Raw genomic sequence first — 8,280 nt, forward strand, 5'->3', positions numbered from 1 at the left:
TGAAAGTTGTTAGAGAACAATGTCAAACCACATGAAAAGATACAAGCAACAGAATTCTACCAGATTTCTAGTCAATAATCTCAAAGCAGGAGAGCATGGAAACACATTTGAAGCTTGAAGAGAAAATCACCATTAAGGATCTTGTTGCACAAAGAAAACTATTCTCTTAAAATTGAAAGACAAGTGCATGTCAAGATAGTCAGCAATTAACACAATTGATTTCACTAAAGCAGCACTGCAGATAATAAATTAGAGGCAAAACATATATATGAGAGTCAGAGGAATCATTCATGAGAACATGGGAAATAACAAATTTCATGTGAAGAATAGAGAAATACAGGAGAATGGGAGAATAATCATCCATGGGCAAGACAGCAAACCACTATTTCTCAAAAAGAAGGAAGAAGATACTACCAAAAAAATCCAATGAGCAACAACATAAAAACAAAACCATAGGAAATAAAAACCGCCATTACCACACTGAAAATAAAAATGGAGACTCCTCAACTAAATAAACAAACCCTGAAGTGAAATAAATTCAGCACACTACCCAGCTGTTCCTTTCCTTGGTATAAGCTCAAGGGGCTTGACATCCTACTCTACAGATACTTGCTCACCCAAGTTCATTGCTGCTCTACTAACAATAGCTACAAAATGGAAACAACGTAAATATCCTTCAACTGACAATTGGATAGTGAAAGTTTGGTACATATATATTATGGAATATTATTCATGTAAAGAAAATTGAAATAATGAGCTTTGCAGGTAAATGGATAGACTGAAAAAAGATCATACTGAGTGAGTTAACCTAGACCCAGAAAGATAGACATTGCATGCTCTCTCATAGGAAGTTCTTAGTTCCAAATGTTCAGATGTGAGTACACAACCTGGAGTGACTGAAGTAGCCAGAAAAGTAAAATGAGATCACAGTGGGATGTCGGGGGAGTAATAGAGGTGGAGTAACAGGGAACAAGTGATCTATCTGAAGGTTGAAGTGGGAAGATAGGGGTGAGGATTTAACTATGGAGAAGGGACAAATATGAACACAGAAGAAGGAGGATAAAATAATAAGGATGTCTGTAAAATAAAGAATCCATCTATTCCTTGACTCTTATCCATTCATCAAAAAAACTCCTATAATTCATCTAAGTCTCTGTAAGCATATACATTCAGAGTGTAAATGAAAATTTCCCAACTGGACTGATGATGCTCTGTGGTGATATTTTATTTGTGCTCTAACAAATAAAGCTTGGCTGAAAATCAGAGGGAGGAGCTAGCCACTAGTTAACCAGAGTTCTGGAGGTCTGTACAGACAGACAGGAAGTGACAGAGCTGGGTGGAGACAGAAAGTGGGTTAGAGAGAGGAGCTCACTGTCTTTAGGCGGAGAATTTGGTAGGGGTTAAGAACTAGTGGCTTGCTGTTCTGCCTCTCTGATCTTTCAGCTTTGACCCCAATATCTGGCTCTGGTTTTTTATTAATAAGACTGTTTATCAATGGCAACCCAGTGTCTGTGGTACGAATTCACTAAAAAGCTGCTTGTGGCCTTACAGGTTCCCAGATCAGACCGGAGCTGCACACGGCCTGAGTCTCGACCCTACATGGGCCAGTTTCTTTAACTTTTTTTCTCCTGGTGGGTTGTGGGGTCTCTCTGGATCCCCATCTCAGACTGCTACCACACTAGGTAGTTGCCTTGAAACTCACTCGGGCTTCTACTGCTCTATGCAGAAGTAGTCAGCCTCACATCTGAATCATCAGTAGGCAAATTTGGTGAGTGAATTAAGATTTCTTAAAGGGAGGACTTAGTTAAAAGAGAATTTTTTCCCACATTAAAAACTGTGAAATATTTTTACAATGGAGGGAATCTGGTCTCTGTTTGATAATACAATTGATGGTCTGAAAATGTAACAATTAAATGAGAGGATAATTACTGTTGATGGGATTCACATAACGTCAATTATAAAAATTATTTGTTTGATCATTTTTGTTTTATCATTTAAAAAAGTTGGTTAATATGAGTGCCAAGATGAAAGTTTTAGAAAAACTTGTTAAAACAGATCACAGAGAAATTCAGACCGAGACAGAGGAATGTAAAGGTGAACCTATCTCAGCAATGCATTATACGGTTACAGAAAAACAGCCTAAGGCTTTCAAACAGTCAACCTTAATCTACCTGGTAACCTTACAGGAACTGCAAAATGCTCAAGGCTGTGTACTAGCTGACTAGACTCCTGTGCAAATGTTAGATTTGAGGAGATTCAAAGAAGCTATAGTGTGATATGGTATGCATTCTCCATTTGTGTAGCAAATGTTAAACTCATGGTCAACTTGTAACAGAATTATCCCTCAAGACTGGAGAGATTTGGTTACAGCTGTTCTGGAAGCTGGTCCACAGTTACAATGGAGGACCTGGTGGAAATATGAGGCTAAGACTATTGAACAACAATGTAGAGCTAGAAGTATGAAAATTTCCCAAGATCAACTTCTTGGAGAAGGCGATTATGCTGATATACAAGACAATCTCTATATGATGACCACACCTTAATTTCATTCCAAATGGCAGCCTTGAATCCTTGGGACAGAACTGAAGAAGTAGGAAAGAAAAAATGTCCCAAGAAAAAGAGTAAATTGGCCTATTGATATATCATATATCTAACAGGAAAAAATTTCATAAGTCTTCCTAAATGTTTGTTTCTTCTGTTCTCTACAGACACAAAATGCAAATTGCCTTTATATAGTCCCAGTTCAATTAAAAATTAAAGCTTGCTTTGGAGTTGGAGCATGGCTCTCTCCTTCTCTAAACCCAAGCATGCTTGTTAAAAGGAAATGCAAAATCTCTGTATCATGTCACAAGAGCCACCTGATATGGGACAGAAGAAAAACCAAAAGTATGGGTCTATTCTATTGACACTAATCTCATAATTCTTTGGTTTTATTTTGACTCTTTAAAACTTTTTTTAGGGTATGAATTTTATATCAAAATTTATAAGATTTATATATATCATTATGTTAATTGTCATATAGAGTACTAACTAATTCTAGAAAAAAGGCTTCATCTAGCTTCTTGCACATGATTTTGTGTTTGAGTCCCTATCAGTTTTCTGCAGGGAACCATGACCACACCTAACAGTGACTTTGAAGTCTCCAAAAAGATAATGTGGCCCCACAATGATGATTCTATCAGGATGATAACACCACTAACTTGACAAACACCACCCAAAGATCACCTTTGGACTGCAAACTGCTCAGGACAATTTTGAGATAGCTAGCTGAGATGATCCAGCTTCAGAGACTATTTGAGCAAGGACTTGAGACAAGCCCTGTACTTTTGCATTATGCAGAGACTGAACAACAAATGATACAGCTAACTCTCCCAGGACTTGACAATTAACCCAAAAATTTTCTTTTCAGGATCCCCTAAAGATGCCGTCACCCCCAGACAGTAGGAAGTAATTTTAAGAACAAGATGCCCATAATTTCCAAGAGGTGGGGTGGGTGGTTTTCCGTCATTCAATGGGTTATGGATAATTGTCATTGTTTAGGATGGTTGGTTACAAGTTGATAATTGTCTGTGGGGAAAAAAGCTAAACAAGGAGATTAGATTCAGGGTTCTTGTTTGAAAATTAAAAGAAAAATAAAAAGAGGATATAGATAAGAGGTAGATTATTGAATCGACTCTGAAAAAAAGACATAAAAGTGATAGAATAAAAGGTAGATTTTGAATCTACTCTGAAAAGAAAAAAGAGATAACATAGATATGATAAGATAAAAAGGTAGATTATTGAATCTTCTTTTAAAAGGCAATTACTAATTTTAAATATTTTACATTGGATTGAATTTTTGTATATTATATACAAATTATGTATACTGATACAAATTTGAGATTGATTTTGTTAGAAAATACTGTACATATATTTGTAATTTTGTTCAAGGTATTGTACCTATACAGTTCATTTAACAATGTAGTGCAATTTTCTAGTCCTTGAAAGTTATTACCAGCTTTGTAGGATAATAAAGAAAAGCAGGTTATTAGTTGGTCATTACAATTGAACTTGTAGTCATATTAGGTAGGTTTTCAAGGTCAAGCAGAAATATATTTTAGATAGGTCATCTTCAAACACTTCAGGGATCTACAGAATATGGCATTTAAGATTTTTTTTAATATTTATTTATTTATTATGTATACAGCATGTATGAGTGCAGGCCAGAAGAGGGCACCAGATCTCATTACAGATGGTTGTGAGCCACCATGTGGTTGCTGGGAATTGAACTCAGGACCTCTGGAAGAGCAGTCAGTGCTCTTAACCTCTGAGCCATCTCTCCAGCCCCTTAAGATGTTTTAATAACATAGATTTTTTTTCTTTTTTTTTTTTTATGAATATGAGGCATGTTTGATCCTGGCAGCACCAATCTACTTCAGAGAATATGATGGACATTGAAGAAACTCCATAGAGCTTACTTTCTTTGTGGCAAAAGTTAGCCATTGGGCAAGAAAGTGCCCTTACCTCGACTGCTGACAGTATGCTGTCCAAAATGGTCAAGCAGGACACAAAAGAAAGGATATATATATATATATATATATATAGAGAGAGAGAGAGAGAGAGAGAGAGAGAGAGAGAGAGAGAGAGAAACTTTCAGATTCAATGAAATTTGCACGCATTCTTTTCATGACTATTATCTAAAAGCTCACAGAGAATCCAAGTCTCCAGTTCCATGTACCACTCTCTTGAACAGGGCAGTGGTATATCATGGAAGTTAGTATAATTGTAAATTTCGTGAGCTTTGTCATTTCCACCGTAGCAAAGAGAATCGTGCTCACAAATCCCAACAGATAAATTGAAATATTCGATTAGATTATTTTTACAGGAATATTTTGGCAATAAGAAGATCGATTACAAAAAATCCAGGCTTATTCCATATGATCTAAAATACACAAAAGGAAAGACATCCACGGCAGAACTTCAGAGTCGGCTTTCTTTTCTTTTTCTTTTTTTGTTTTTTAAGACAGGGTTTCTCTGTTTAGTCCTTGCTGTCCTGGAACTCACTTTGTAGACCAGGTTGGGCTCAAACTCAGATATCCGCCTACCTCACCCTCCCTAGTGCTGGGATTAAAGTCGTGCGCCACCACCGCCCAGCCGCCGGCTTCCTTATGAACAGCAGAACTTCAGAGCCAGCTTCCTTATAAACAGCAGAGAAACTGCTCGCACCCCGGGTCCCTCCCCTCCCGTGTCCCAGCCCCGCAGCTCCTCTGACCTGGGAGGTTCCAGGGCCGCCGGGCTGCGGTTCCCGCCACTGCGCTGCTGACTGGTGACTTTCCCAGGCCGCCCCGCGGAGACTGCGGCTCCGGGGAGGTTTCGGGTCCCCGCGACACCCCGCCGGGTCCTCCGCACCCAGTTCTGCACCACGGGACTCCCCACCGTGCAGGACCATGAGCAAAGGCCAGGAATGGTGCACCGTGCACTGCGGATCTGGGTTACTTTACGACTTCCCTGTGCTCACTTTGTGTTCCAGCTTCCGTTTACGTCACCACTCTACATCGGCCCACGCTCCTCTCTTTCCCTACACCAGGCAATGTTCTGCATCCTCCCAGAAGATGTTTCCTGTTGAATGTCTCTGTCCCACTGAGACCCGACCCTCCCACTCGGTCTCAGGCTGCCTTCCACACAGCTCCAGCTGTCAGGCTGCCCTGGACCCGCTCTGCACAGCCTCCCCACATGCTCGCTGCCAGCCTGGACCAGACCTGGATCTAGGAGGACGCTGCACCCCGGTATCTGACCCCTACAATGAGTTCCCAGCCCTTCAGATAAAAGACAGGCTGCCTAACCTTGACTTGATTACCAGATTCCTGGGCTACATACGTACCTACACAAACGATAACACGCTACATTCAAATGTCAGCGTCCCACCCACAACACAAACATGGCAAGTAAAAACAAAATTCTGCAATTGTGCCTTGGGGAGAGACATTCCAGGAACTTTGAATATAAATAGAAATGGTGTCTCCAGAAGTCAGTGGGCAGAGTTCAGGCCTAATTGTACTGCTGTCACCACTAGATGGTGGTCTTGTTATTTTACTAACTCAAACAAGTTCTTTTTAGACTAATGCTGAAGATACGTTTACATAAAATATAGAGAAACACTTTTAATGCAGTGGTGAATGCAGAGACTCTTGCTGTCCCAGATGAAGAAAATAAGTAAGGTATGTGGCTCCAGCCCTAAAAATGTCAGTTACACCATCCATCTATGGCTCTGAGAATACGGAGGAGGAGGAGGAGGAGGAGGAGGAGGAGGAGGAGGAGGAGGAGGAAGGAAGTAGGGAAAGAGGAGGAAGGGCTAAGACATGCCATTCTCTAGACTCCACAAGTTGTAATCAGTAACCAACAGCAACTGTACCTTTGACCTCACACTAGACCACAATCAGTCTAGGAAAGGGAAAGGCTCACAGGGCCCACACTTTACCTCTCAAATGGTGCAAGTGGATGCATTGTAGAAGAATCACTGCCTTTAGCTGTAGCCCTCTGCTGAGCCCACCAAGCTCCAAGAGATGGCTCTGGTTAATCTCAGTGAACACCAAGCAAAATGAATGGAGAGGAACACAACAGAGATTTGTTGGAATTGTGGACCAGGATAGTAGAGAGGTACGAGGTGAGAAGTGACAGTATTTGAAGCACACTCACACATTCACACATCTGCATCACATGTGTATTTGTGTGTGTATGTGTGTGTGTGTGAGAGATATGAGAGACAGAGAGACTATAATAGAATTTTTTTTAAATGAGCAAGTCAGTCTGTAATTTCTCTTTGGTTATATCAGTATATGGTTTATTATCAGGTTATACTGAGAGTCAGGAAATCTCCCTTTTTTGTTACAAGTATTTATGTAGATTTGCTGTTCTTCTTTGAAGCTCTGATAGAGTCCTGTCAATCATGTCATTGGGTTGCAGAGTGGGCATTTTATTACTGCTCCAGTCTCATTGCTACTGTGCTTACATATTTATTACAGGATGTTTAAATCTAATAAGTTAAGTGCATCTGGAGACTCACATGTTTCAGTTAGAGTTTCCAATTCAGTGGAATAGAGGTCTTTAATATCAGTAGAAGTAAGATGCATTCATTTACTCATGCCTATCAAGTAGGCCATGCAGTTACCTTTGGTAACTATTATGACATAACAAAACGTTATGTATAGTTTGCAAGGTTATGCAACCTTGAAACCCAGTTCAAAGCCAGCCTGGTCTACATAGTCTAGGACAACTGGAAATATGCAGAGTCCCTGTCTCAAAGCAACAAAAACTCCTCCCTGAAGAATAGTTTTCATGGTACCAGAAGCACCATGCAAGCTCCCAAAAGTGGAAGCCAATGACCAGTCTTATCCAGCTATGATGCCTATAAACCACACTAATGATCATCATGGTACAATAACCCTGAGGGCAGTAGTGGCAAGCATACCTTGGTGGTTAACCAACAGCTCTCTAACTGGACTTAAGAAATTCTTAACAAAAGAGAAACCATGACTGGTACTGGAAACCTGGCTGAATGCTCAGTGCTGGTGAAGTCATGAATCTTGGAGGAAAACTAATAACTACCATTTTACTAAATCAGCGTAATCCCTAACAAAAATGTAAACATTTTCCTTATACCCACAGATAAGCATTGTCTTCACCTGTCATCAAGGAAAACTGTCTTTGCAACAGACAGAGACTACTACAAATAAACCACAACTATTCAAAATGAAGAATTGTGGATGCCAGGCCCAATGGATAGATGTATAAAACACTCCTGAATATAAGGCTCAAAGAAAACTTTTGAAGAAGAGTGTATAAAGATTGTAAGAGCCAGAAGACCAAGGAGTTTGCTGTGAAATTGTGTCTCCTTTTGTATTAAGCAGGGGTCTCTAGAGTAATAGAACTGATAGAATGAATCTCCTCTCCCTCTCCCTCTCCCTCTCCCTCTCCCTCTCTCTCTCTCTCTCTCTCTCTCTCTCTCTCTCTCTCTCTCTCTCTCTCTCTCTCTCTCTCTCTCTCTCGTCTCTAGAGTAATAGAACTGATAGAATGAATCTCTCTCTCTCTCTCTCTCTCTCTCTCTCTCTCTCTCTCTCTCTCTCTCTCTCTCTGTGTGTGTGTGTGTATCTAGGTATTTATATATGTATGTATTTAGGAGACTTATATGAATGACTTACAGCCTGCTGTCCAGCTAATCCAACAATGGCTATCTGTGAACAGAAAGTCCAAGAATCTAGTAGTCAGTTCACAGGCTGCATGTCTCAGCTGGTCTTCAGTAT

The sequence above is a fragment of the Peromyscus eremicus genome, chromosome 1 (genome assembly GCF_949786415.1).
Source record: "Peromyscus eremicus chromosome 1, PerEre_H2_v1, whole genome shotgun sequence".
Classification (NCBI taxonomy): domain Eukaryota; kingdom Metazoa; phylum Chordata; class Mammalia; order Rodentia; family Cricetidae; genus Peromyscus; species Peromyscus eremicus.